The 25,567-nt window shown below is 53.8% G+C and overlaps 8 non-coding genes and 12 pseudogenes across 8 annotated transcripts; 2 read left to right on the top strand and 18 right to left on the bottom strand.

Moving 5' to 3' along the window:
- Positions 1 to 566: 566 nt before the first annotated feature.
- LOC140590104 (5S ribosomal RNA) lies at positions 567 to 685 on the bottom strand (annotated as a pseudogene).
- A 297-nt stretch (positions 686 to 982) lies between these two features.
- LOC140590160 (5S ribosomal RNA) lies at positions 983 to 1,101 on the bottom strand (annotated as a pseudogene).
- A 291-nt stretch (positions 1,102 to 1,392) lies between these two features.
- Positions 1,393 to 1,511, bottom strand: LOC140590137 (5S ribosomal RNA; annotated as a pseudogene).
- A 297-nt stretch (positions 1,512 to 1,808) lies between these two features.
- On the bottom strand, positions 1,809 to 1,927 carry LOC140589905 (5S ribosomal RNA). The gene has a single exon (XR_011991084.1). It is a non-coding gene; the product is annotated as a 5S ribosomal RNA (ribosomal RNA).
- Positions 1,928 to 2,218: 291 nt separating this feature from the next.
- LOC140590073 (5S ribosomal RNA) lies at positions 2,219 to 2,337 on the bottom strand (annotated as a pseudogene).
- A 297-nt stretch (positions 2,338 to 2,634) lies between these two features.
- LOC140590411 (5S ribosomal RNA) lies at positions 2,635 to 2,743 on the bottom strand (annotated as a pseudogene).
- Positions 2,744 to 3,040: 297 nt separating this feature from the next.
- LOC140589465 (5S ribosomal RNA) lies at positions 3,041 to 3,159 on the bottom strand. Its single transcript, XR_011990644.1, has one exon. It is a non-coding gene; the product is annotated as a 5S ribosomal RNA (ribosomal RNA).
- A 297-nt stretch (positions 3,160 to 3,456) lies between these two features.
- LOC140590032 (5S ribosomal RNA) lies at positions 3,457 to 3,575 on the bottom strand. Its single transcript, XR_011991211.1, has one exon. It is a non-coding gene; the product is annotated as a 5S ribosomal RNA (ribosomal RNA).
- A 297-nt stretch (positions 3,576 to 3,872) lies between these two features.
- On the bottom strand, positions 3,873 to 3,991 carry LOC140590224 (5S ribosomal RNA; annotated as a pseudogene).
- Positions 3,992 to 4,288: 297 nt separating this feature from the next.
- LOC140589872 (5S ribosomal RNA) lies at positions 4,289 to 4,407 on the bottom strand. The gene has a single exon (XR_011991051.1). It is a non-coding gene; the product is annotated as a 5S ribosomal RNA (ribosomal RNA).
- A 297-nt stretch (positions 4,408 to 4,704) lies between these two features.
- On the bottom strand, positions 4,705 to 4,823 carry LOC140590405 (5S ribosomal RNA; annotated as a pseudogene).
- Positions 4,824 to 5,120: 297 nt separating this feature from the next.
- Positions 5,121 to 5,239, bottom strand: LOC140590156 (5S ribosomal RNA; annotated as a pseudogene).
- Positions 5,240 to 5,530: 291 nt separating this feature from the next.
- LOC140590072 (5S ribosomal RNA) lies at positions 5,531 to 5,649 on the bottom strand (annotated as a pseudogene).
- A 297-nt stretch (positions 5,650 to 5,946) lies between these two features.
- Positions 5,947 to 6,055, bottom strand: LOC140590396 (5S ribosomal RNA; annotated as a pseudogene).
- Positions 6,056 to 6,352: 297 nt separating this feature from the next.
- On the bottom strand, positions 6,353 to 6,471 carry LOC140590632 (5S ribosomal RNA). Its single transcript, XR_011991463.1, has one exon. It is a non-coding gene; the product is annotated as a 5S ribosomal RNA (ribosomal RNA).
- A 297-nt stretch (positions 6,472 to 6,768) lies between these two features.
- Positions 6,769 to 6,887, bottom strand: LOC140590621 (5S ribosomal RNA). Its single transcript, XR_011991452.1, has one exon. It is a non-coding gene; the product is annotated as a 5S ribosomal RNA (ribosomal RNA).
- A 297-nt stretch (positions 6,888 to 7,184) lies between these two features.
- Positions 7,185 to 7,303, bottom strand: LOC140589373 (5S ribosomal RNA). Its single transcript, XR_011990552.1, has one exon. It is a non-coding gene; the product is annotated as a 5S ribosomal RNA (ribosomal RNA).
- Positions 7,304 to 7,600: 297 nt separating this feature from the next.
- LOC140589345 (5S ribosomal RNA) lies at positions 7,601 to 7,719 on the bottom strand. The gene has a single exon (XR_011990524.1). It is a non-coding gene; the product is annotated as a 5S ribosomal RNA (ribosomal RNA).
- Positions 7,720 to 24,793: 17,074 nt separating this feature from the next.
- Positions 24,794 to 24,902, top strand: LOC140590389 (5S ribosomal RNA; annotated as a pseudogene).
- Positions 24,903 to 25,199: 297 nt separating this feature from the next.
- On the top strand, positions 25,200 to 25,318 carry LOC140590331 (5S ribosomal RNA; annotated as a pseudogene).
- Positions 25,319 to 25,567: the final 249 nt, after the last annotated feature.

The following is a 25,567-nucleotide window of genomic DNA, read 5'->3' as shown; positions in this document are numbered from 1 at the left end:
GTATACGATTGCTACGAGTTCTTTCTGCAAAAGTGGGCGGGGACTGCCGTCATTGTACAAATAAAGGTAATTTGTGAAATGAAAGGGGAGTGACATCTTTATATTCGTGGCAAGATGCAGGGCCCTCTGGATAAAGTGAAAGAAAGAAAATGCTTACGGCACTTGGTAATCCCAAGCAGTCTCCCAACCAAGTACTAACCAAGCCCGGCCCCACTTACTTTCCGAAAGCAGACGAGATCGGGCGCAGTCGGAACGGAATGGACGTAAGTGAGGGAAGCTGCCAGAATCAGCACTTTTGTTTTCAGTTGAGGGTTAATTGAGAGTCGCACCGAGAGAAGAGCAGACGTCGATGCGGCATTGATGTCAAGATGTCTTTGAGAAAGTCGTTCTTAAAATGAGGAAGGAAGCGGTGAGTTGTATACGATTGCTACGAGTACTTTCTGCAAAAGTTGGCTGAGACTGCCGTCGTTGTACAAATATAGGTAATTCGTGAAATGAAAGGGGAGTGATATCTTTACATTCGTGGCAAGAGGCAGGGCCCTCTGGATAAAGTGAAAGTAAGAAAAAGCTTACGGCACTTGGTAATCCCAGGCAGTGTCCCAACCAAGTACTAACCAAGCCCGGCCCCGCTTCGCTTCCGAGATCAGACGAGATCGGGCGCAGTCGGAACGGTATGGCCGTAAGCGAGGGAAGTGGCCAGAATCAGCCCTTTTGTTTTCAGTTGAGGGTTTATTGTGAGTCGCACCGAGAGAAGAGCAGACGTCGATGCGGCATTGATGTCAAGATGTCTTTGAGAAAGTCGTTATTAAAATGAGGAAGAAAGCGGTGAGTTGTATACGATTGCTACGAGTACTTTCTGCAAACGTGGGCAGGGACTGCCGTCGTTGTACAAATAAAGGTAATTTGTGAAATGAAAGGGGAGTGACATCTTTACATTCGTGGCAAGATGCAGGGCTCTCTGGATGAAGTGAAAGTAAGATAAAGCGTACGGCACTTGGTAATCCCAGGCAGTCTCCCAACCAAGTACTAACCAAGCCCGGCCCCGCTTAGCTTCCGAGATCAGACGAGATCGGACGCAGTCGGAACGGTATGGCCGTAAGCGAGGGAAGCGGCCAGAATCAGCCCTTTTGTTTTCAGTTGAGGGTTTATTGAGAGTCGCACCGAGAGAAGAGCAGACGTCGATGCGACATTGATGTCAAGATGTCTTTGAGAAAGTCGTTCTTAAAATGAGGAAGAAAGCGGTGAGTTGTATACGATTGCTACGAGTACTTTCTGCAAAAGTGGGCTGCCGTCGTTATACAAATCAAGGTAATTTGTGAAATGAAAGGGGAGTGACATCTTTACATTCGTGGCAAGACGCAGGGCTCTCTGGATAAGGTGAAACTAAGAAAAAGCTTACGGCACTTGGTATTCCTAGGCAGTCTCCCAAACAAGTACTAACCAAGCCCGGCCCCGCTCAGCTTCCGAGATCAGACGAGATCGGGCGCAGTCGGAATGGTATGGCCGTAAACGAGGGAAGCGGCCAGAATCAGCCCTTTTGTTTTCTGTTGAGGGTTTATTGAGAGTCGCACCGAGAGAAGAGCAGACGTCGATGCGGCATTGATGTCAAGATGTCTTTGAGAAAGTCGTTCTTAAAATGAGGAAGAAAGCCGTGAGTTGTATACGATTGCTACGAGTACTTTCTGCAAAAGTGGGCTGGGACTGCCGTCGTTGTACAAATAAAGGTAATTTGTGAAATGAAATGGGATTGACATCTTTACATTCGTGGCAAGACGCAGGGCCCTCTGGATAAGGTGAAAGTAAGAAAAAGCTTACGGCACTTGGTAATCCCAGGCAGTCTCCCAACCAAGTACTAACCAAGCCCGGCCCCGCTTAGCTTCCGAGATCAGACGAGATCGGGCGCAGTCGGAACGGTATGGCCATAAGCGAGGGAAGCGGCCAGAATCAGCCCTTTTGTTTTCAGTTGAGGGTTTATTGAGAGTCGCACCGAGAGAAGAGCAGACGTCGATGCGACATTGATGTCAAGATGTCTTTGAGAAAGTCATTCTTAAAATGAGGAAGAAAGCGGTGAGTTGTATACGATTGCTACGAGTACTTTCTGCAAAAGTGGGCTGCCGTCGTTATACAAATCAAGGTAATTTGTGAAATGAAAGGGGAGTGACATCTTTACATTCGTCGCAAGACGCAGGGCCCTCTGGATAAGGTGAAAGTAAGAAATAGCTTATGGCACTTGGTAATCCCAGGCAGTCTCCCAACCAAGTACTAACCAAGCCCGGCCCCGCTTAGCTTCCGAGATCAGACGAGATCGGGCGCAGTCGGAACGGTATGGCCGTAAGCGAGGGACGCGGCCAGAATCAGCACTTTTGTTTTCAGTTGAGGGTTTATTGAGAGTCGCACCGAGAGAAGAGCAGACGTCGATGCAGCATTGATGTCAAGATGTCTTTGAGAAAGTCGTTCTTAAAATGAGGAAGAAATCGGTGAGGTGTATACGATTGCTATGAGTACTTTCTGCAAAAGTGGGCTGGGACTGCCGTCTTTGTACAAATAAAGGTAATTTGTGAAATGAAAGGGTAGTGACATCTTTACATTCGTGGCAAGACGCAGGGCCCTCTGGATAAAGTGAAAGTAAGAAAAAGCTTACGGCACTTGGTAATCCCAGGCAGTCTCCCAACCAAGTACTAACCAAGCCCGGCCCCGCTTAGTTTCCGAGATCGGGCGCAGTCAGAATGGTATGGCCGTAAGCGAGGGAAGCGGCCAGAATCAGCCCTTTTGTTTTCAGTTGAGGGTTTATTGAGAGTCGCACCGAGAGAAGAGCAGACGTCGATGCGGCATTGATGTCAAGATGTCTTTGAGAAAGTCATTATTAAAATGAGGAAGAAAGCGATGAGTTGTATACGATTGCTACGAGTACTTTCTGCAAAAGTGGGCGGGGACTGCCGTCATTGTACAAATAAAGGTAATTTGTGAAATGAAAGGGGAGTGACATCTTTACATTCGTGGCAAGACGCAGGGCCCTCTGGATAAGGTGAAACTAAGAAAAAGCTTACGGCACTTGGTATTCCCAGGCAGTCTCCCAACCAAGTACTAACCAAGCCCGGCACCGCTTAGCTTCCGAGATCAGACGAGATCGGGCGCAGTCGGAACGGTATGGCCATAAGCGAGGGAAGCGGCCAGAATCAGCCCTTTTGTTTTCAGTTGAGGGTTTATTGAGAGTCGCACCGAGAGAAGAGCAGACGTCGATGCGGCATTGATGTCAAGATGTCTTTGAGAAAGTCGTTCTTAAAATGAGGAAGAAAGCGGTGAGTTGTATACGATTGCTACGAGTACTTTCTGCAAAAGTGGGCTGGGACTGCCGTCGTTGTAGAAATAAAGGTAATTTGTGAAATGAAAGGGCAGTGACATCGTTCAATTCGTGGCAAGACGCAGGGCCCTCTGGAAAAAGTGAAAGTAAGAAAAAGCTTACGGCACTTGGTAATCCCAGGCAGTCTCCCAACCAAGTACTAACCAAGCCCGGCCCCACTTAGCTTCCGAGATCAGACGAGATCGGGCGCAGTCGGAAAGGTATGGCCGTAAGCGAGGGAAGCGGCCAGAATCAGCCCTTTTGTTTTCAGTTGAGGGTTTATTGAGAGTTGCACCGAGAGAAGAGCAGACGTCGATGCGGCATTGATGTCAAGATGTCTTTGAGAAAGTCATTATTAAAATGAGGAAGAAAGCGGTGAGTTGTATACGATTGCTACGAGTACTTTCTGCAAAAGTGGGCGGGGACTGCCGTCGTTGTACAAATAAAGGTAATTTGTGAAATGAAAGGGGAGTGACATCTTTCAATTCGTGGCAAGACGCAGGGCCCTCTGGATAAAGTGAAAGTAAGAAAAAGCTTACGGCACTTGGTAATCCCAGGCAGTCTCCCAAACAAGTACTAACAAAGCCCGGCCCCGCTTAGCTTCCGAGATCAGACGAGATCGGGCGCAGTCGGAACGGTATGGCCGTAAGCGAGGGAAGCGGTCAGAATCAGCCCTTTTGTTTTCAGTTGAGGGTTTATTGAGAGTCGCACTGAGAGAAGAGCAGACGTCAATTCGCCATTGATGTCAAGATGTCTTTGAGAAAGTCATTATTAAAATGAGGAAGAAAGCGGTGAGTTGTATACGATTGCTACGAGTACTTTCTGCAAAAGTGGGCGGGGACTGCCGTCATTGTACAAATAAAGATACTTTGTGAAATGATAGGGGAGTGACAGCTTTACATTCGTGGCAAGACGCTGGGCTCTCGGGATAAAGTGAAAGTAAGAAAAAGCTTACGGCACTTGGTAATCCCAAGCAGTCTCCCAACCAAGTACTAACCAAGCCCGGTCCCGCTTAGCTTCCGAGATCAGACGAGATCGGGCGCAGTCGGAACGGTATGGCCATAAGCGAGGGAAGCGGCCAGAATCAGCACTTTTGTTTTCAGTTGAGGGTTAATTGAGAGTCGCACCGAGAGAAGAGCAGACGTCGATGCGGCATTGATGTCAAGATGTCTTTGAGAAAGTCGTTCTTAAAAGGAGGAAGAAAGCGGTGAGTTGCATACGATTGCTACGAGTACTTTCTGCAAAAGTGGGCTGGGACTGCCGTCGTTGTACAAATAAAGGTAATTTGTGAAATGAAATGGGAGTGACATCTTTACATTCGTGGCAAGACGCAGGGCCCTCTGGATAAGGTGAAAGTAAGAAAAAGCTTACGGCATTTGGTAATCCCAGGCAGTCTCCCTACCAAGTACTAACCAAGCCCGGCCCCGCTTAGTTTCCGAGATCAGACGAGATTGGGTGCAGTCAGAACGGTATGGCCGTAAGTGAGGGAATCGGCCAGAATCAGCCCTTTTGTTTTCAGTTGAGGGTTTATTGAGAGTCGCACCGAGAGAAGAGCAGACGTCGATGCGGCATTGATGTCAAGATGTCTTTGAGAAAGTCGTTATTAAAATGAGGAAGAAAGCGGTGAGTTGTATGCGATTGCTACGAGAACTTTCTGCAAAAGTGGTCGGGGACTGCCGTCATTGTACAAATAAAGATACTTTGTGAAATGATAGGGGAGTGACAGCTTTACATTCGTAGCAAGACGCTGGGCCCTCGGGATAGAGTGAAAGTAAGAAAAGGCTTACGGCACTTCGTAATCCCAAGCAGTCTCCCAACCAAGTACTAACCAAGCCCGGCCCCGCTTAGCTTCCGAGATCAGACGAGATCGGGCGCAGTCGGAACGGTATGGCCATAAGCGAGGGAAGCGGCCAGAATCAGCCCTTTTGTTTTCAGTTGAGGGTTTATTGAGAGTCGCACCGAGAGAAGAGCAGACGTCGATGCGACATTAATGTCAAGATGTCTTTGAGAAAGTCATTCTTAAAATGAGGAAGAAAGCGGTGAGTTGTATACGATTGCTACGAGTACTTTCTGCAAAAGTGGGCTGCCGTCGTTATACAAATCAAGGTAATTTGTGAAATGAAAGGGGAGTGACATCTTTACATTCGTCGCAAGACGCAGGGCCCTCTGGATAAGGTGAAAGTAAGAAATAGCTTATGGCACTTGGTAATCCCAGGCAGTCTCCCAACCAAGTACTAACCAAGCCCGGCCCCGCTTAGCTTCCGAGATCAGACGAGATCGGGCGCAGTCGGAACGGTATGGCCGTAAGCGAGGGACGCGGCCAGAATCAGCACTTTTGTTTTCAGTTGAGGGTTTATTGAGAGTCGCACCGAGAGAAGAGCAGACGTCGATGCAGCATTGATGTCAAGATGTCTTTGAGAAAGTCGTTCTTAAAATGAGGAAGAAATCGGTGAGGTGTATACGATTGCTATGAGTACTTTCTGCAAAAGTGGGCTGGGACTGCCGTCTTTGTACAAATAAAGGTAATTTGTGAAATGAAAGGGTAGTGACATCTTTACATTCGTGGCAAGACGCAGGGCCCTCTGGATAAAGTGAAAGTAAGAAAAAGCTTACGGCACTTGGTAATCCCAGGCAGTCTCCCAACCAAGTACTAACCAAGCCCGGCCCCGCTTAGTTTCCGAGATCGGGCGCAGTCGGAATGGTATGGCCGTAAGCGAGGGAAGCGGCCAGAATCAGCCCTTTTGTTTTCAGTTGAGGGTTTATTGAGAGTCGCACCGAGAGAAGAGCAGACGTCGATGCGGCATTGATGTCAAGATGTCTTTGAGAAAGTCATTATTAAAATGAGGAAGAAAGCGATGAGTTGTATACGATTGCTACGAGTACTTTCTGCAAAAGTGGGCGGGGACTGCCGTCATTGTACAAATAAAGGTAATTTGTGAAATGAAAGGGGAGTGACATCTTTACATTCGTGGCTAGACGCAGGGCCCTCTGGATAAGGTGAAACTAAGAAAAAGCTTACGGCACTTGGTATTCCCAGGCAGTCTCCCAACCAAGTACTAACCAAGCCCGGCCCCGCTTAGCTTCCGAGATCAGACGAGATCGGGCGCAGTCGGAACGGTATGGCCGTAAGCAAGGGAAGCGGCCAGAATCGGCACTTTTGTTTTCAGTTGAGGGTTTATTGAGAGTCGCACCGAGAGAAGAGCAGACGTCGATGCGGCATTGATGTCAAGATGTCTTTGAGAAAGTCGTTATTAAAATGAGGGAGAAATCGGTGAGTTGTATACGATTGCTACGAGTACTTTCTGCAAAAGTGGGCGGGGACTGCCGTCTTTGTACAAATAAAGGTAATTTGTGAAATGAAAGGGTAGTGACATCTTTACATTCGTGGCAAGACGCAGGGCCCTCTGGATAAGGTGAAACTAAGAAAAAGCTTACGGCACTTGGTATTCCCAGGCAGTCTCCCAACCAAGTACTAACCAAGCCCGGCCCCGCTTAGCTTCCGAGATCAGACGAGATCGGGCGCAGTCGGAACGGTATGGCCGTAAGCAAGGGAAGCGGCCAGAATCGGCACTTTTGTTTTCAGTTGAGGGTTTATTGAGAGTCGCACCGAGAGAAGAGCAGACGTCGATGCGGCATTGATGTCAAGATGTCTTTGAGAAAGTCGTTATTAAAATGAGGAAGAAATCGGTGAGTTGTATACGATTGCTACGAGTACTTTCTGCAAAAGTGGGCGGGGACTGCCGTCTTTGTACAAATAAAGGTAATTTGTGAAATGAAAGGGTAGTGACATCTTTACATTCGTGGCAAGACGCAGGGCCCTCTGGATAAGGTGAAACTAAGAAAAAGCTTACGGCACTTGGTATTCCCAGGCAGTCTCCCAACCAAGTACTGACCAAGCCCGGCCCCGCTTAGCTTCCGAGATCAGACGAGATCGGGCGCAGTCGGAACGGTATGGCCGTAAGCAAGGGAAGCGGCCAGAATCGGCACTTTTGTTTTCAGTTGAGGGTTTATTGAGAGTCGCACCGAGAGAAGAGCAGACGTCGATGCGGCATTGATGTCAAGATGTCTTTGAGAAAGTCGTTATTAAAATGAGGAAGAAATCGGTGAGTTGTATACGATTGCTACGAGTACTTTCTGCAAAAGTGGGCGGGGACTGCCGTCTTTGTACAAATAAAGGTAATTTGTGAAATGAAAGGGTAGTGACATCTTTACATTCGTGGCAAGACGCAGGGCCCTCTGGATAAGGTGAAACTAAGAAAAAGCTTACGGCACTTGGTATTCCCAGGCAGTCTCCCAACCCAGTACTGACCAAGCCCGGCCCCGCTTAGCTTCCGAGATCAGACGAGATCGGGCGCAGTCGGAACGGTATGGCCGTAAGCAAGGGAAGCGGCCAGAATCGGCTCTTTTGTTTTCAGTTGAGGGTTTATTGAGAGTCGCACCGAGAGAAGAGCAGACGTCGATGCGGCATTGATGTCAAGATGTCTTTGAGAAAGTCGTTATTAAAATGAGGAAGAAATCGGTGAGTTGTATACGATTGCTACGAGTACTTTCTGCAAAAGTGGGCGGGGACTGCCGTCTTTGTACAAATAAAGGTAATTTGTGAAATGAAAGGGTAGTGACATCTTTACATTCGTGGCAAGACGCAGGGCCCTCTGGATAAGGTGAAACTAAGAAAAAGCTTACGGCACTTGGTAATCCCAGGCAGTCTCCCAACCAAGTACTAACCAAGCCCGGCCCCGCTTAGCTTCCGAGATCAGACGAGATCGGGCGCCGTTTTTTTTTTTATTAAACTACTCAGAATGACATCACCACACATACACCACAGCAGGGGGGCAGTACAGGGAGAGGGGCCAGGGACCGGGCCAAGCCCACGACCCAAGACCCCTACTCACAGGGTGCAGCTGTCTTCATCATGGAGGTGTGGTTTTAATAAAAAAAGCACAACACAACACAATAAAAGCCAATCAATGAAACGTCCAATTAAAAGAGGAGCAAGGGGAACTAAAGACAAACACAGAACACAAACAACAAGCAGCACGAAAACCCACCCACACACAACCCGTGCAAAGAAAACAACCCAGGGAACCCACCCAAAACAGAGAAACGGAAGGAATACAAACAGCCCACCATCAAAACACATCCCAAACCAAATGCCCACCCACAACAGAAACAAAAGGAATCCAGTTCAGGGCATGTCATGAGGCCCGGCAGACACCTTGGATAAAACCAGTCGCAGTCGATAATTACACATTAAAACCTGATCTAAAACCATGCCCTCATTGCGCCGCGACTGCTAAAAACAGGTTAAGAAAGGTGCTGGCGGGGTGGACTTTGGGGACACATAAGAGGAACATGACCTGCCACCCCACCTCCGTAAAAACAGGCACGGGCCCCACCGCCCCGGCTATCCTGTCCACCACCTCCAGTGCCCAGACAATAAAATCAGCTAACTGTGGACAGCCAAAGAACAAGTGTGTTTGGCCCTCCTCCACATCCCGGCACACTGGGCAGAGTGGAGACGTGGCGAAGCCCAGTCTATACAGCCACCTCATTGACCATAGGGCATTGTGCTGCTGTCTGAAATCAAAATGAGCCAGGGCAGGGTCCGTCGGGCATCAAACAGGGAAGCACCTGCTACAAAATTCCTGCGCCACTGGGGCAATGAAAGCGTGCTGCCTGTAGAAGCGGGCAAAGTCACGGGTGGCACATGCCCCCAAGGGGACGAGTGACCCGGACAGCCGCTTCACGTATACCACGGGGAAACGAGGGGCCACATGTCGCGGGGAGGGCAGCCCTAGCCGCCAGACATTGCCTGGCTACAGTGACCCTGGAGGCCTTCTTGGCCACAGCCTCGACCTGGTCAAAGACGGCCGCGGGAGGCAGGAAGCCAGGGCGCACCTCATAGAAGAGGTCTCGCACCTGACGCACTCCGGCCTCCCACCAGTGCCGGAACTCCAGGGGCCGCCCCCCGGAGAGGACGTGCGGGTTGAGTAGCAGCAGCTACCGCCCCTCAGGCACCACCACAGTGTGCTCCTGGAACAGGAGCTGTGCATAGAGGGAGGGGATGCCTCGCACCATGCCGGGCCGGAGGCGCATCCAAAGGACGTCCTCGGCCAGCTCCCTCCCAGCGCACTGTCCCAGCCGGAGCGAGAGCACCTCCTTCCACAGGGAGGGGCGACTCTCGTCCAGGAAGGCCTGCAACATCCGCACACACAGGGCCTTGGCCTGAACCAGAGGGCCCGGGAGGGCCAATCAAAGTAGCGTAAGCCACCATGACTCTGCCCCCCCCCAGAGGAAGCGCAGGGCGGCCGCCCGCATCCTGGCGTAGTGCCCGTGAGACAGGTCAGTCACGCTCAGGTGATACCACAGCACGGATAACACCAATGCGTTCAACAGGAACACCCGCTGCTGCAGCGAGAGGAGACGGCCCGACCACCCGGCCAGCCGCCGCTCCACAGCACCCGTGAGATTGTCCTACATCCTTCCCATCGCGACCTCGGTGCTCCTCCCGAGCAGCACACCCAGGAGGCGCACCTACCCCTCGGCCTCAGTCAGCCCCAGCTCAGCGGGCAGAGGCCCAGCCGAGCCGAGCCGCAGGTAGACTGACTTCTGCAGGTTCACCCTGGCCCCAGTGATATCACAGTACTGCTGCGCAATGCAGCCCCCACGCTGGCCCCGTCGGGTACGAGCAGGGTGGTGTCATCAGTGTACTGGAAGACCGGTGGAGCGTGACATGTCGGGCTGATGGGCACCCTAGCGATGCCATGAGAGGCGGCCACCAGGAGGCCGAGGGGCTCGACCGCCAAGGTGTACAAGGCGACCGACAGGGGGCAGCCCTGCCGCACTGAACACGTCATGCAGATGGGAGCAGTAACGTAGCCGTTGCAGGCGACCGCGGACATGGCGGAGGCGCACAAGAGGCACGTCCAGGCCAGGAAGCCCGGGCCGAACACCTCCAGCACACGCAGGAGGTAGGAGTGCTCGACCCTTTCAAAAGCCTTGGCGAAGTCGAGCTTCACCAGGTAACCGGGCATACCCGCCGTCTCCATGAGCCCCACCGCCACCTGCACATCCCGGACAGTGTCCAGGATGGTGCGGCCCATCACCTCGTACGTCTGGGTGGTGTGGATGAGAGACAGCAGCACCCGACTGAGCTGGGAAGCCAAGACCGAGGCCAACACCTTGTAATCAGTGTTGAGCATGGTGAGGGGCCTGTAATTAGCCAGATCCCCCCTGTCTCCCGAGTGCTTAAAGAGCATCTTGATGATACCCAGCCAGGTGGCTCAAAGTCTGCCGTGAAGCCATCGGAGCCGGTCAATGGGGGCCTCGATCTCATCACCGGACAAGGGGGCGTCACACAGGGCGACGCTCTCGGGCAAGAGGCGCGCCTCGATCAGCCCCGTGAGGGGGGAGAGGGCGTCCAGATCAATACGCTTGCTGGAGAACATGGCCTCCGAGTAGTCCTGCACGACGCGCAGGACACTGGGCGCGTCAGTCACCAACTGGCCGTCACGGCAGCGCACCGACCGAAGCAGCCTCGCAGCCCCCCTGGACTCCTCCAACGCCTTGAAGTAGCGCAGGGAGAGCTCCCCAGGAGCGACGAAACGCACCCCGCTCCGCAACGCCACCCCGGCTTGCCTCCGCTCAGAGAGGAGCGCCAGCTCGTCCTGCAGCGCCGAGACCCGCGCGGGGTCCCCTGCGTCCTGCTCGAGCGGCAACAATTCCAGCTGGAGGTCACGCAGCATGGCGCGCTCCCACCGCCGCTAGCGTCCGGCCGCAGTCCTCCCGGCAGCCTGCAAGATGGCCACCACCTGCCTCTTAAGCAGTTCCCACCCCGCCTGTACATCAAGGGAGAACAGAGGCGACCGCACTCCCGTCCACAATGCGAAGCTAACCTTATCTGTAACGGTACCATCGCTTAAGAGGGAGGGGTTGAGGACCCAGGTGCCCCGCCCGCACTGCACCTCCCCAGAATCGAGAGTGCATATGTAGTAGTCGTGATCGCTCAAAAGGCACTCCCGATAAGCCATCGCACGGACACGGGCAGCGACAGCAGGGGACACTAAGGCGTAGTCCAGCCTGCTTCCCTGCACCACCCCCCGGACACGCTGCGTCCTGGAGAGGATGCGTCGGTCAGGGTTGCGATCCCGCCACAGATCCGTGAGGTGACAGGCACGCATCATACGGAGGAGCGCGGCTCTCCCCGCATCGGCCCGCATGACTACCCCCCTCCGCACGTCCAGGCGAGAGAGGGTGATGTTAAAGTCCCCGACCACGAGAGGACAGGGCCACTGCGCCACACGGGCAGCCAGGCAGTCGAAGAAGGAGGCACACCAAGCCTCATCAGTGGGCGCGTGCACGACCACGACGGTGCAGGCGAAGCCCCCCTCCAGACGCAGTCCGACAGCCAGACACTTGCCCCCCCCGTTCGAGTACAGCAGGGAAGCTGCCTGGATGCGCGGGCGGTGACAGAGCAGCGCGACACCCCAACCGATGACCCCTGGCCTAACAGAGGCGGTGGAGAAGACATCGCCCGACCATGCACCTTGTCGATAAAAGCCCCATCCCACCCAGTCTCCTGCAGACACACGACAGACGAATCACTACAGACAGCTAAAACCGCCTGGGCCTTGGCCCAGGAGCGCAGCCCCCGGGCACTGAGTGACGTGAGAGTCAAAGTCATTGTTCAAAAGTGTATTGGCTCCAGGCGGGAAACACACATAATCACAGACAGGACTAGACTATACAGAAGACAGACTAACTAACGGGGGCACAGGCACTAAGAGACAATCCAGTGATAAAAGCGGGACGTAAAAGCAGCCACCCCACCCACCAAAGCAACCACCCACACATCCCACCCTGATGGGCGAGCGATGTCATGTTAAATACACAGGTGAAACACAAGCATAAAAAACCAATACGAACAATAAAAATAACCGGTAACACTTTATAACGTTCCTTTGTAAGGCATTTATAAGTGATTAGTTAATGATGAACTAATTATTTACAAAACATTCATAAATGATTAATAAGTGATATGCTAACAGTTTGTGTATGTTTTGTTAATACATTTACAAGTCATTTACAAGTGATTAGTTAATGATTAACTAATTATTTACAAAACATTCATAAATGATTAATAAGTGATATGCTAACAGTTTGTGTATGTTTTGTTAATACATTTACAAGTCATTTACAAGTGATTAGTTAGTGATGAACCTACCATTTACAAAACATGACTGCATTCAAAAAGGAATGATAAATGTTAATATTTTTGTGTATGGTTTGTAGACTGTTATAAATAATTTGATTGAACCGGATGAGTAGTTTACACTTTAGATTAGGGGATGCAGAAAGTGTTGTAAATGCCTTGTGTACAGCTACAGATCATTTGAAACAGGTAAGAAAGATCTACGAATGATGAGTAAAACGTGTGCTGCAATGTAAGGGCTGACTGCAGACAGATGTGTTCTTTGACACATGGAGTATGTTAACGCTGTAACGCTGTGGAAGGTGAAACTGGGTTGAGACTGCTGGGTAAAGTTGGGTTACACGTTTAACCCAGCATATTGGGTTCTGATTTTTAACCCAACTATTAGTTCAAAATGACTACACTGCTGGGTTGAATGTAACCCAAAATGGGTCAGAAATTTAATCTAGAAACTTTGGTGATTAAAATTACTAAAATAAAAACAATTCTACAGCAATACATACTTCAGTAATGGAATTTTATTTATGACAAAGCATGTAAAAAAGAGTGACATTCCACAGGATGCCTTTTCATTGGTTGTTGTGTTGTATTTTACCCAGATACAATAGTACTATTTTCTGATTGGCTATTGTGTACACCCTTTCTTTTTTTTTGATTGGCTGACAGGCTCTTGGGGCAAATCTTGTCCGACTTCAACGTCATAAAAGAGGCTTGTTTCCGACGGGAAGCGACGTTTTTCTTGACGTTTCGTGACGTTTTCATCCGAGTTCCGACTTGGAGAGAAATAGTCGAACGCACCATAATGTCACTTCAACTCAGAATTTCCGAGATCCGAGAGAAAAACGAACACACCATTAGACTGTATGTGTTTTTAAGCCGGGGGGCGTGGCCTTATACGCATGCTGCCCGGACTGTTTTCCGTGTGAATGGCTGTGGGCGTGCCCTGCCTCGGGTCATTAGCAGATAATGAAGTGCGACAGAAATTCTGTGCCTCTCCTTGGTTTCACATGAATTACATAAACTGAAAATATATATTTTTAATTTAAATTGCTTTATTTAAAAGTAGACACTTTAAGCTTTCTATAGATATATTTCTCATGTCTGTCTGTGCAGTATTCGCGGAGTTTCAGTTCATTTTAGTGACGTGTTTCAAAAAGATTTTCGCGGAGACTGAGACAGCTGAAAGCGCACCCTGTTTATTTTCTTTATTTTACAAAAGCACAATGTTTCGTGGATATTGTGAGTATACATGAATAAAAGTAGACCATTTACAGATTAAAATGATGTACTACACTTACGTGTATGATCAAACATGACGACGCATTTTAAGTTCTTTTCACGGTTACCAGAAAAAAATGCAAGTGTCCCCGCCGGCGGGTCCGCCGACTCCTAAGGGTTAAAACGGGATCTAAAACAACACCCGTGTAGCGCGCCTTGCTGCGCGACCTCCAGCTGGAATTATTGGCGCTCGAGCAGGATGCAGGGGACCCCGTGAGGGTCTCGGCGCTGCAGGACGAGCTGGCGCTCCTCTCTGAGCGGAGGCAAGCCGGGGTGGCGTTGCGGAGCGGGGTGCGTTTCCTCGCCCCTGGGGAGCTCTCTCCGCGCTACTTCAAGGCGTTGGAGGAGTCCAGGGGGGCTGCGAGGCTGCTCCGGTCGGTGCGCTGCCCTGACGGCCAGTTGGTGACTGACACGCCCGGTGTCCTGCGCGTTGTGCGGGACTACTGGGAGGCCATGTTCTCCAGTGAGCGTATCGATCTGGATGCCCTCTCCCCCCTCACGGGGCTGATCGAGGCGCGCCTCTCGCCCGAGAGCGTCGCCCTGTGTGACGCCCCCATGTCCGGTGATGAGATCGAGGCCGCCATTGACAGGCTCCAGCCGCGCAAGTGTCCCGGCTCCGACGGCCTCACGGCAGACTTTTACAGGGTCTTTAAGGGGGAGCTGGTGCCCATCTTGCAGGCCCTTTATAGTGATGTCCTCGCCCGCGGTGCGATGCACGGCACCATCCGGCTGGGTGTGATTAAGATGCTCTTTAAGCACACGGGAGACAGGGGGGAGCTGGCTAATTACAGGCCACTCACCATGCTCAACACCGATTACAAGGTGTTGGCCTCGGTCTTGGCCTCCCGGCTCAGTCGGGTGCTGCCGTCTCTCATCCGCACCACCCAGACGTACGGGGTGACGGGCCGCACCATCCTGGACACCGTCCGGTATGTGCAGGCGGCGGTGGGGTTCATGGAGACAGCGGGTACGCCCGGTTACCTGGTGAAGCTCGACTTCGCCAAGGCATTTGACAGGGTCGAGCACGCCTACCTCCTGCGCGTGCTGGAGGTGTTCGGCTTCGGCCCGGGCTTCCTGGCCTGGACGCGCCTCTCGTGCGCCTCCGCCCGGTCCGCCATGCCTCTGCCCGCCGAGCTGGGGCTGACTGAGGCCGAGGGGGAGGTGCGCCTCCTGGGCGTGCTGCTCGGGAGGAGCGCCGAGGTCGCGACGGGGAGGATGTGGGACGACCTTACGGGTGCTGTGGAGCGGCGGCTGGCCGGGTGGTCGGGCCGTCTCCTCTCGCTGCAGCAGCGGGTGTTCCTGTTGAACGCATTGGTGTTATCTGTGCTGTGGTATCACCTGAGCGTCACTCACCTGCCTCACGGACACTACACCAGGTTGCGGAAGGCCGTCCTGCGCTTCCTCTGGGGGGGGGGGGGGGGGGCAGAGTCCTGGTGGCGTACGCGACCTTGATTGGCCCCCCTGACAAGGGTGGACTGGGCCTCCTGGACCCTCTGGTCCAGGCCAAGGCCCTGCGAGTGCGGATGCTGCAGGCCTTCCTGGACGAGAGTCGCCCCTCCCTGTGGAAGGAGGTGCTCTCGCTCCGGCTGGGACAGTGCGCTGGGAGTGAGCTGGCCGAGGACGTCCTCTGGATGCGCCTCCGGCCCGGCATGGTGCGTGGCATCCCCTCCCTCTATGCGCAGCTCCTGTTGGCATGGGCTGAGTTCCAGGAGCACACCGTGGTGGTGCCTGAGGGGCGGCAGCTTCTGCTCCGGCAGCCGCTGCTGCTCAACCCGCGCGTCCTCTCCGGGGGGCGGCCCCTCGAGTTCTGGCACTGGTGGGAGACCGGAGTGCGTCAGGTGCGTGACCTCTTCTATGAGGTGCGCCCTGGCTTCCTGCCTCCCGCGGCCGTCTTTGACCAGGTCGAGGCTGTGGCCGAGAGGGCCTCCAGGGTCACTGTAGCCAGGCAGTGTTTGGCGGCGAGAGCTGCCCTCCCCGCTGACTGGGTGCGAGACATTGATCGGGCCGGCGGCCCCCCGTTTCCCCGCGGTGTATGTGAGGCGGCTGTCCGGGGCACTCATCCCCTTGGGGACGTGCGTCACCCGTGACTTTGCCCGCCTCTACAGGCAGCGCGCTTTCGTTGCCCCGGTGGCGCAGGTCTTTTGGAGCACGTGCTTCCCCGCCCTGGGGCCTGACCTGTTGTGGGGGAAAGTGCTGGTCTGCCCGACGGACCCTGCCCTGGCCCATTTCGATTTCAGACAGCGGGCACAATGCCCTATGGTCAATGCGGTGGCTGCATAGACTGGGCTTCGCCGCGTCTCTGCTCTGCCCAGTGTGCCGGGAAGTGGAGGAGGGCCGCACACACATGTTTTTTGGCTGCGCTCAGTTAGTCGGCTTTATTGTCTGGGTACAGGAGGTGGTGGACAGGATTGCCTGGGCGGTGGGGCCCGTGCCTGTTTTTACCGAGGCGGGGTGGCAGGTCATGTTCCTGTTTGGTGTCCCCAAGGTCCACCCCGCCAGCACCTTTCTTAATTTGTTTTTAGCTGTCGCAAAATATGTTGTCTGGTTGCGGCGCAACAAGGCCCGCTACGAGGGTGTTGTTTTAGATCCCGTTTTAATGTGTCGCTACCGTCTGCGATTGGTTTTATCCAAGGTGTTTTTATTGTCTGCCGGGCCTCATGACATGCCCCGGTTCTTATGTGATTATGTGAACCGGGTTCCATTTGTGTCTGTTGTGGGTGGGCGTTTGGTTTGGGATGTGTTTTGAGGGTGGGCTGTTCCTTTCCGTTTGTTTTCCTGTTTGGGGTGGGTTGCTTGGGTTGTTTTTCTTGGGTTTTTCTGTGCGGGTGGGTCGTGTGCTGCTTGTTGTCCATCTTCTGCTCTTCTCTCGGTGCGACTCTCAATAAACCCTCAACTGAAAACAAAAGGGCTGATTCTGGCCGCTTCCCTCGCTTACGGCCATACCGTTCCGACTGCGCATGATCGAGTCAGATCGTGCCTGGTTCAGTGAGTGTGTGGTGGTGAGTGCGTGCGGTGGTGTTTTCTTTTGCCTCCGCTCTTTGCTTGATTCATTTGTTTTTTTTTGCATTTCTTTTCGGTTTGATTGTATAGTTGTTTCTGTTTCGTTTCCCCTTGGTTAGTCTCCCCTCTCCCTGGCCATGCCGTTGCGTTTTCAGTTTTTTTGGCATTTATTTCTGTTCGTTTGGCTTTCTTTGCGCGGTGCGCCATTTACTTCCTGGTTTGCCAATTAGGCTTTTTTCCCCTTGATTTCAGCTCTTTTTCGTTTTCTGTTTGGTCTGGTTCTGTTTTCCCTCTCCCTGGCCTTGTATTGAGCCAGGGAGAGAGGCTTGTCATCCCTTTATTCGCCCCTTATTTGTGTTTTGTTTTCGCCCTCCCTTCCTGTGCGATCCGGTTTAATTTGTGTTTTCATCACTGTTTGCTTTCTTTTCTGCCCCTGTTGGTCTCCACTCTCCCTGGCCGATTTATTGTGCTGGGGAGAGAGGCTTGTCATTTGTTTTTTTTTTTTCTCGCCGGTTGTTTATTTAGATTTTCACTTCCGCGTTTTGCGTGTCTCTCATTTACAGGCTTTTTTTCCTTTGCCCTGTTAATTGGTTGTTTGTTTTGTCCCCTGGGCTCCCTTCTTGTTTGCCCCCCCTCCTCCCCTTAATTGTGTAATATTGCTGCTGAACAGCGGCCATCCACTCCGCCCAACAGCTACGCTGGGAGGGTAGCCAAGGCCGGTCGGGCGCAGCGGGCGGGTGCCGGTGTGCGAGTTGGCACGGGGGTGCGTGCGGGTGTCCTGCGCCAAGGTGCGGCTCTGCCCGGAGCCTGGGACACGACTCCCGGCCCGAAGGGGCCATATACTAAGGAGGCCACTGTCTCCATAGACATGAGTGCGTTTGACAGCGTGCCTTTGCTTGAGGTAGCGAAGGCGATATTACTGTTGGTGTCGAAGGAAGCCCTGCTGGCCGTATGCCCGGCCCCTAATGTAGCAGTGGAGGTTACCTTCACCGCCCCTGAGTATATCGAGCTGATTGAGGGCGGACTCACCATACAGGGCAAGCTATGCCCGGTCAGACGCCTCTGTCAGGCGGAGCGCATGGTCTCCTTTTTGCACCTGCCTGCATATGTGCCCGACCAGGTCGTCCTCGATCGCCTCACGGCATGGGGAGTGGAGCCCATCCTCCCGGTGCGCCGTCGGCTCCTGCCCGGCACTCAGGTCACTGACGGCACCCGCTGCGTCAGGGTGCGTTTCCCGACCGGCGTGGTGTCCTTGCCCTACAGTGCCCGTTTTGACACGGCCGAGGGGCCCCGCTATATACGGGTCGCCCATGATAACCAGGTCCGCCTCTGCCGGATATGCCCCCAGTATGTCTGCCGTGTCTGCGGGCTGCAGGGGCACTACGCCCGCGATTGTGTTGCCGCCCGCTGTGCCAGCTGCCGCATGGCCGCCGCTCTGTGAGCCTGCTCCGGCGCCCCTGGTCGGGAGGGGAGGCCTCCGCTGCCAGGGACGGGGTTGACCCGGGCTCTCACGTGGGGGGGGAGAAGGGGATGTCTCTCTCTCGCCTGCAGGACCCTCGCACTGCTGCCACCATCCCCTGTTGTTGCTGCCGCCGACTGCCTGGAACCCGCTGCAGAAGACCACCGCTCCTGCGGTGCTGACACCAAAGCCGGCCTGCCGGGGGAGGTGAGTGGGGGTGCCCTCTTGGGGGTGGACGCTGTGCTTTTTGGGGGGGCCGGAGACCCCCCGGCCGCACAGGACCTCATTGGGGCGTCGGGTGCTGACCACATGGCACTGCCCTCCCGAGCTGCGGTTCCTGTGGAGCTGCCAGTGCCTTCGTTGCCTGTCTCCCAGTCCCTCTACTACGAGCCCCCGCCCGCCCCCCCCCCCCCCATCTCTGACCCCGTCCCATCCCGCAGCTCAGGCCGCGGACGAAGTGCGCCCGGCATCGCAGATGGCCGGGGGTAGGACTGTGGATGGCCCCCCCTCCCCTCTGCACCCATCTGTCCGGCCCCTGGCGTCGCCCTGGTCTGGCATCCCCCCCTTCCGCACTGACACTCTTCGGCAGATTGATGCCCTGGACCCGGACCCCTTCGTCGCTCCGAGGATCCAGCATGACTCGGGAAAATCGCCAATCAACAAGCTGGGTAAAACCACGCATAAATTACGGTTCTGTATGGGGTCTAGGTCCGGGGCGTCTCGTCAGCCCCCTCTGCCGGGCCTGTCCAAATCCCTGCGGCGTCAGGAGGAGCGGCGGCAGTCAGCGGTGGCGGCCCTGGCGGCCATGCATGCTGCGAGCCGGGTCATGACGACAGCGGCGACACGGACTGATTTTCACCACCCCCCTTTTTCATGGACTCATGTCTCCCTTGGCTTGTGTTGTCTTTGATTGTGTGTTGCTTTTCTGCCGCCCCGGTTTTGTTTTGGTTTTTTTTGTTTTCATTATCATATCGACGTGTCCGTGTCACCTTATGCCCCCCCTCTGCTATCGCCGCTGTCGTCCCTCGTTTTTCCCCGTCCCCTAGGTCCCATGCATTTTAGTTGATTGTGTTTTTCGTTTTTTCTTATAGTTCACCTATTTATTGTATTTATGGTTCTGTTTATTGTTTCTTTTATTATTCTTATTGTGTTTTATGTTTCTTTTACCTGGGTGTTTGCCGTGACATCACTCCACCATCTGGGTGGGCCGTTTCGGCTGGGAGCGTCCCGCTTTTATCTTGGTATGTGTGGCTTTTACTTCCTGCGCTGCAGTCTTGTCCGGCGTGATGTGTCCCCTGCCTGGTGCCTAATAGAGACTTTTTTTTTTAACCCAATGATTCTGACTCTGACCTCCCTCAATGCCTGGGGGCTGCACTCCTGGGCCAAGGAGGGGGGTAGTCATACGGGCCGATGTGGGGCGAGCAGCTCTCCTTCGCTTGATGCGTGTCTGTCATCTCACGGACCTGTGGAGGGATCGCAACCCTGACCGTCGTGTCCTTTCCAGGACGCAGCGTGTCCGGGGCGTGATGCACGGCAGCAGGCTGGACTACGCTTTGGTGTCCCCTGCTGTCGCTGCCCGTGTCCGTACGGTGTTCTATCGGGAGTGTCTCGTGAGCGATCACGACTACTTCCTCTGCACACTTGACTCTGGGGAGGTGCAGCGCGGGCGAGGCACGTGGATCCTCAACCCCTCCCTCTTAAGCGATGGTACCGTTACTGATAAGGTTAGCTTCGCATTGTGGACTGGGGTGCGGTCGCCCCTGTTCTCCCTCGACATTCAGGCGGGGTGGGAATTGTTAAAGCGGGAGGTGGCGACCGTTTTGCAGGCTGCCGGTAGGGCCGCGGCCGGACGCTTTCGGCGGAAGGAGCGTGCCTTGCTGCGTGACCTCCAGCTGGAACTGATGGCGCTCGAGCAGGATGCAGGGGATCCCGTGCGGGTCTCGGCCCTGCAGAATGAGCTGGCTCTCCTCTCTGAGCAGGGGCATGCCGGGGTGGCGTTGCGGAGCGGGGTGTGTTTCGTCGCTCCTGGGGAGCTCTCCCCGTGCTACTTCAAGGTGTTGGAGGAGTCCAGGGGGGCTGCGAGGCTGCTCCGGTCGGTGCGCTGCCCGGACGGCCAGTTGGTGTCCTACACGTCGTGCGGGATTACTGGGCCGCCATGTTCACCAGCGATCTGGACGCCCTCTCCCCCCTCGCGGGGCTGCTTGAGGCGCGCCTCTCGCCCGAGAGCGTCGCCCTGTGTGACGCCCCCTTGTTCTGTGATGAGATCGGGGCAGCCATTGACCGGCTACGGCCGCAGAAGTGTCCCGGCTCTGACGGCCTCACGGCAGACTTTTACAGGGTCTTTAACTCTCTGGGGTCGAGTATGTCGTCGATATATTTCAGTCGTCGATATATTTCAGTCGTCGATATATTTCAGTTTATATCTCGCTGAAATCTTAATGTAGAATCATGAAAAAAACCCTGGCTAAATCCGTAATCTGTCTTCTTTTCAAAACGTCCATTGTCGGAAGTATTAAAGTTTTTCTAATTAGGTTAAATCGGCAGAAAAGTAAACCATGTCATCTTACTTTGTTTTACCTGCATCGGGGGCGTGTAGTGCCGCTCTCACCTGAAGATCGCTATTCACATTATAAATAGCCGCATTAGCGCGTATTCAAATCGCATTCGCATGGTAATTTGATTAACAGCGCAACGGTGCAACGCGATCCAGATACATCCCCTTCAGCGCCATAAAAGGGGGTTGGGGACGTGGCCAGGTGACAATGGCTCATTCATACACATGAAAGTTGCTACATATTCAATGAAAGGAGCCAGAAATAGTGACATGAGTTAGGTTTTTCTTATTTATTTTTCCAAATGAATGTTGCATCTACACCATTTAGTCATCTTCATGTAGCCAAGACTTTGGTGATCAGATATCTGGGATCAAAACAAACTGCCAGCATTGCTTACTATGTTCTTTTATAATGTTTCTGCAAGTGTTCCAAACTGCATTTTGCAATGTCTATACTTTGATGTCAAATTTCAAACTTAACAAAAATCTGACATATTTACAATATATATTAAAATAAAGATGAGTGTAATGGCAAAACAAATATATAAGAAATAATTTATTTGCCATGAATTAAGTTTATGATATTTGAAGAAATGTGTGATCATGCCCCAGTCAGTGAAAGTGTGTTTCCTACCCCTAGACCCCAAAGGGTTAAGGGGGAGCTGGTGCCCATCTTGCAGGCCCTTTATAGTGACGTCCTTGCCCGCGGTGCGATGCACGGCACCATCCGGCTGGGTGTGATTAAGATGCTCTTTAAGCACACGGGAGACAGGGGGGAGCTGGCTAATTACAGGCCCCTCACCATGCTCAACACCGATTACAAGGTGTTGGCCTCGGTCTTGGCCTCCCAGCTCAGTCGGGTGCTGCCGTCTCTCATCCGCACCACCCAGACGTACGGGGTGACGGGCCGCACCATCCTGGACACTGTCCGGGATGTGCAGGCGGCGGTGGGTTTCATGGAGACGGCGGGTACGCCCGGTTACTTGGTGAAGCTCGACTTCGCCAAGCCCTTTGACAGGGTCGAGCACGCCTACCCCCTGCTTGTGCTGGAGGTGTTCGGCCCGTGCTTCCTGGCCTGGACGCGCCTCTTGTGCGCCTCCGCCATGTCCGCGGTCGCCTGAAACGGCTACGTTACTGCTCCCTTCCGCATTAGGCGTTCGGTGCGGCAGGGCTGCCCCCTGTCGGTCGCCTTGTACACCTTGGCGATCGAGCCCCTCGGCCTCCTGGTGGCCGCCTCTCATGGCATCGCTAGGGTGCCCATCAGCCCGACATGTCACGCTCCACCGGTCTTCCAGTACGCTGATGACACCACCCTGCTCGTACCCGACGGGGCCAGCGTGGGGGCTGCATTGCGCAGCAGTACTGTGATATCACTGGGGCCAGGGTGAACCTGCAGAAGTCAGTCTACCTGCGGCTCGGCTCGGCTGGGCCTCTGCCCGCTGAGCTGGGGCTGACTGAGGCCGAGGGGGAGGTGCGCCTCCTGGGTGTGCTGCTCGGGAGGAGCGCCGAGGTCACGATGGGGAGGATGTGGGACAATCTCACGGGTGCTGTGGAGCGGCGGCTGGCCGGGTGGTCGGGCCTTCTCCTCTCTCTGCAGCAGCGGGTGTTCCTGTTGAACGCATTGGTGTTATCCGTGCTGTGGTATCACCTGAGCGTGACTCACCTGCCTCACGGACACTACGGCAGGTTGCGGGCGGCCGCCCTGCGCTTCCTCTGTGGGGGGGTGGCAGAGTCATGGTGGCTTACGCTACTTTGTTTGGCCCTCCTGGGCCCTCTGGTTCAGGCCAAGGCCCTGTGTGTGCGGATGTTGCAGGCCAAAGGAGGACGTCCTTTGGATGCGCCTCCGGCCCGGCATGGTGCGAGGCATCCCCTCCCTCTATGCGCAGCTCCTGTTGGCGTGGGCGGAGTTCCAGGAGCACACTGTGGTGGTGCCTGAGGGGCAGCAGCCGCTGCTACTCAACCCGCACGTCCTCTCCGGTGGGCGGCCCCTGGAGTTCCGGCACTGGTGGGAGGCCGGAGTGCGTCAGGTGCGAGACCTCTTCTATGAGGTGCGCCCTGGCTTCCTGCCTCCCGCGGCCGTCTTTGACCAGGTCGAGGCTGTGGCCAAGAAGGCCTCCAGGGTCACTGTAGCCAGGCAATGTCTGGCGGCTAGGGCTGCCCTCCCCGCTGACTGGGTGCGCGACATCGAGCGATATGTGGCCCCTCGTTTCCCCGTGGTGTACGTGAGGCGGCTGTCCGGGTCACTCGTCCCCTTGGGGGCGTGTGCCACCTGTGACTTTGCCCGCCTCTACAGGCAGCACGCTTTCATTGCCCCAGTGGCGCAGGAGTTTTGGAGCAGGTGCTTCACTGCCATGGGGCCTGACCTGTTGTGGGGGAACGTGCTGGTCTGCCCGACAGACCCTGCCCTGGCTCATTTTGATTTCAGACAGCGGCACAATGCCCTATGGTCAATGAAGTGGCTGTATAGACTGGGCTTTGCTGCGTCTACACTCTGCCCAGTGTGCCGGGATGTGGAGGAGGGCCGCACACACTTGTTCTTTGGCTCTCCACAGTTATCTGATTTTATTGTCTGGGCACTGGAGGTGCTGGACAAGATAGCCGGGGCGGTGGGGCCCGTGCCTGTTTTTACCGAGGCGGGGTGGCAGGTCATGTTCCTGTTTGGTGTCCCCAAGGTCCACCCCGCCAGCACCTTTCTTAACCTGTTTTTAGCAGTGGCGGCACAATGAGGGCGTGGTTTTAGATCCGGTTTTAATGTGCCGTTATCGACTGGTTTTATCCAAGGTGTCTGCCGGGCCTCATGACATGCCCTGAACCGGGTTCCTTTTGTTTCTGTTGTGGGTGGGCGTTTGGTTTGGGATGTGTTTTGAGGGTGGGCTGTTTGCTTTCTTTCCGTTTCCCTGTTTTGGTTGGGTTCCCTGGGTTGTTTTCTTTGCATGGGTTGTGTGTGGGTGGGTTTTCGTGCTGCTTGTTGTTTGTGTTCTGTGTTTGTCTTTAGTTCCCCTTGCTCCTCTTTTAATTGGACGTTTCATTGATTGGCTTTTATTGTGTTGTGTTGTGCTTTTTTTTTATTAAAACCACACCTCCATGATGAAGACAGCTGCACCCTGTGAGTAGGGGTCTTGGGTCGTGGGCTTGGCCCGGTCCCTGGCCCCTCTCTCTGTACTGCCCCCCTGCTGTGGTGTATGTGTGGTGATGTCATTCTGAGTGGTTTAATAAAAAAAAAAACGGCGCCCGATCTCGTCTGATCTCGGAAGCTAAGCGGGGCCGGGCTTGGTTAGTACTTGGTTGGGAGACTACCTGGGATTACCAAGTGCTGTAAGCTTTTTCTTACTTTCACTTCATCCAGAGGGCCCTGCATTTTGCCATGAATGTAAAGTTGTCACTCCCCTTTCATTTCACAAATTACCTTTATTTGCACAACGACGGCAGTCCCTGCCCACTTTTGCAGAAAGTATTCGAAGCAACCGTGTACAATTCACCGCTTTCTTCCTCACTTTAAGAACGACCTTCTCAGAGACATCTTGACATCAACGCCGCATCGACGTCTGCTCTTCTCTCGGCGCGACGCTGAATAAGTCCAGAACTGAAAACAAAAGGCTGTCTATCTTATTTGATAGCTTTCGATTGCAGCGTTAAAATTAGGCAGCATTCGGCAGGTAAAGGGGCAATGATTGCCAGCACGCACACGCAATTTTTAATCTACCTGGTACCGCAAAGTAGTAAGGAGAAGAAAGTCTGCCCATCTGGCAAGATGAAATTAGTCGCTGGAGGCTGCCGGCCGAGGAATCTGAAAAACGTTGGGCGGCCGTGCTGGGGGCGGGACACCTGATTTGATGGTGGGGTTGCAGGGTGAGCGGGGGAAAAAGCAAGGAGCAGGTTAAGGTGCATGAAATGTGCCGGCGGCTTTGATACGCATCGACTACGAAAGGGCTGATTCTGGCCACTTCCCTCGCTTACGGCCGTACCGTTCCGACTGCTCCCGATCTCGGAAGCTAAGCGGGGCCGGGCTTGGTTAGTACTTGGTTGGGAGACTGCCTGGGATTACCAAGTGCCGTAAGCTTTTTCTTACTTTCACTTTATCCAGAGGGCCCTGCATCTTGCCACGAATGTAAAGATGTCACTCCCCTTTCATTTCACAAATCACCTTTATTTGTACAACGACGGCAGTCCCCGCCCACTTTTGCAGAAAGTACTCGTAGCAATCGTATACAACTCACCGCTTTCTTCCTCATTTTAATAACGACTTTCTTAAAGACAACTTGACATCAATGCCGCATCGACGTCTGCTCTTCTCTCGGTGCGACTCTCAATAAACCCGCAACTGAAAACAAAAGGGCTGATTCTGGCCACTTCCCTCGCTTACGGCTGTACCGTTCCGACTGCGCCCGATCTCGTCTGATCTCGGAAGCTAAGCGGGGCCGGGCTTGGTTAGTACATGGTCGGGAGACTGCTTGAGATTACCAAGTGCCGTAGGCTTTTTCTTACTTTCACTTTATCCAGAGGGCCCTGCATCTTGCCATGAATGTAAAGATGTCACTCCCCTTTCATTTCACAAATTACCTTTATTTGTACAATGACGGCAGCCCACTTTTGCAGAAAGTACTCGTAGCAATCGTATACAACTCACCGCTTTCTTCCTCATTTTAAGAACGACTTTCTCAAAGACATCTTGACATCAATGCCGCATCGATGTCTGCTCTTCTCTCGGTGCGACTCTCAATAGCC

The sequence above is a fragment of the Paramormyrops kingsleyae genome, chromosome 4 (assembly GCF_048594095.1).
Source record: "Paramormyrops kingsleyae isolate MSU_618 chromosome 4, PKINGS_0.4, whole genome shotgun sequence".
NCBI lineage: Eukaryota > Metazoa > Chordata > Actinopteri > Osteoglossiformes > Mormyridae > Paramormyrops > Paramormyrops kingsleyae.
This window is presented reverse-complemented; position numbering and strand designations above follow the sequence as displayed.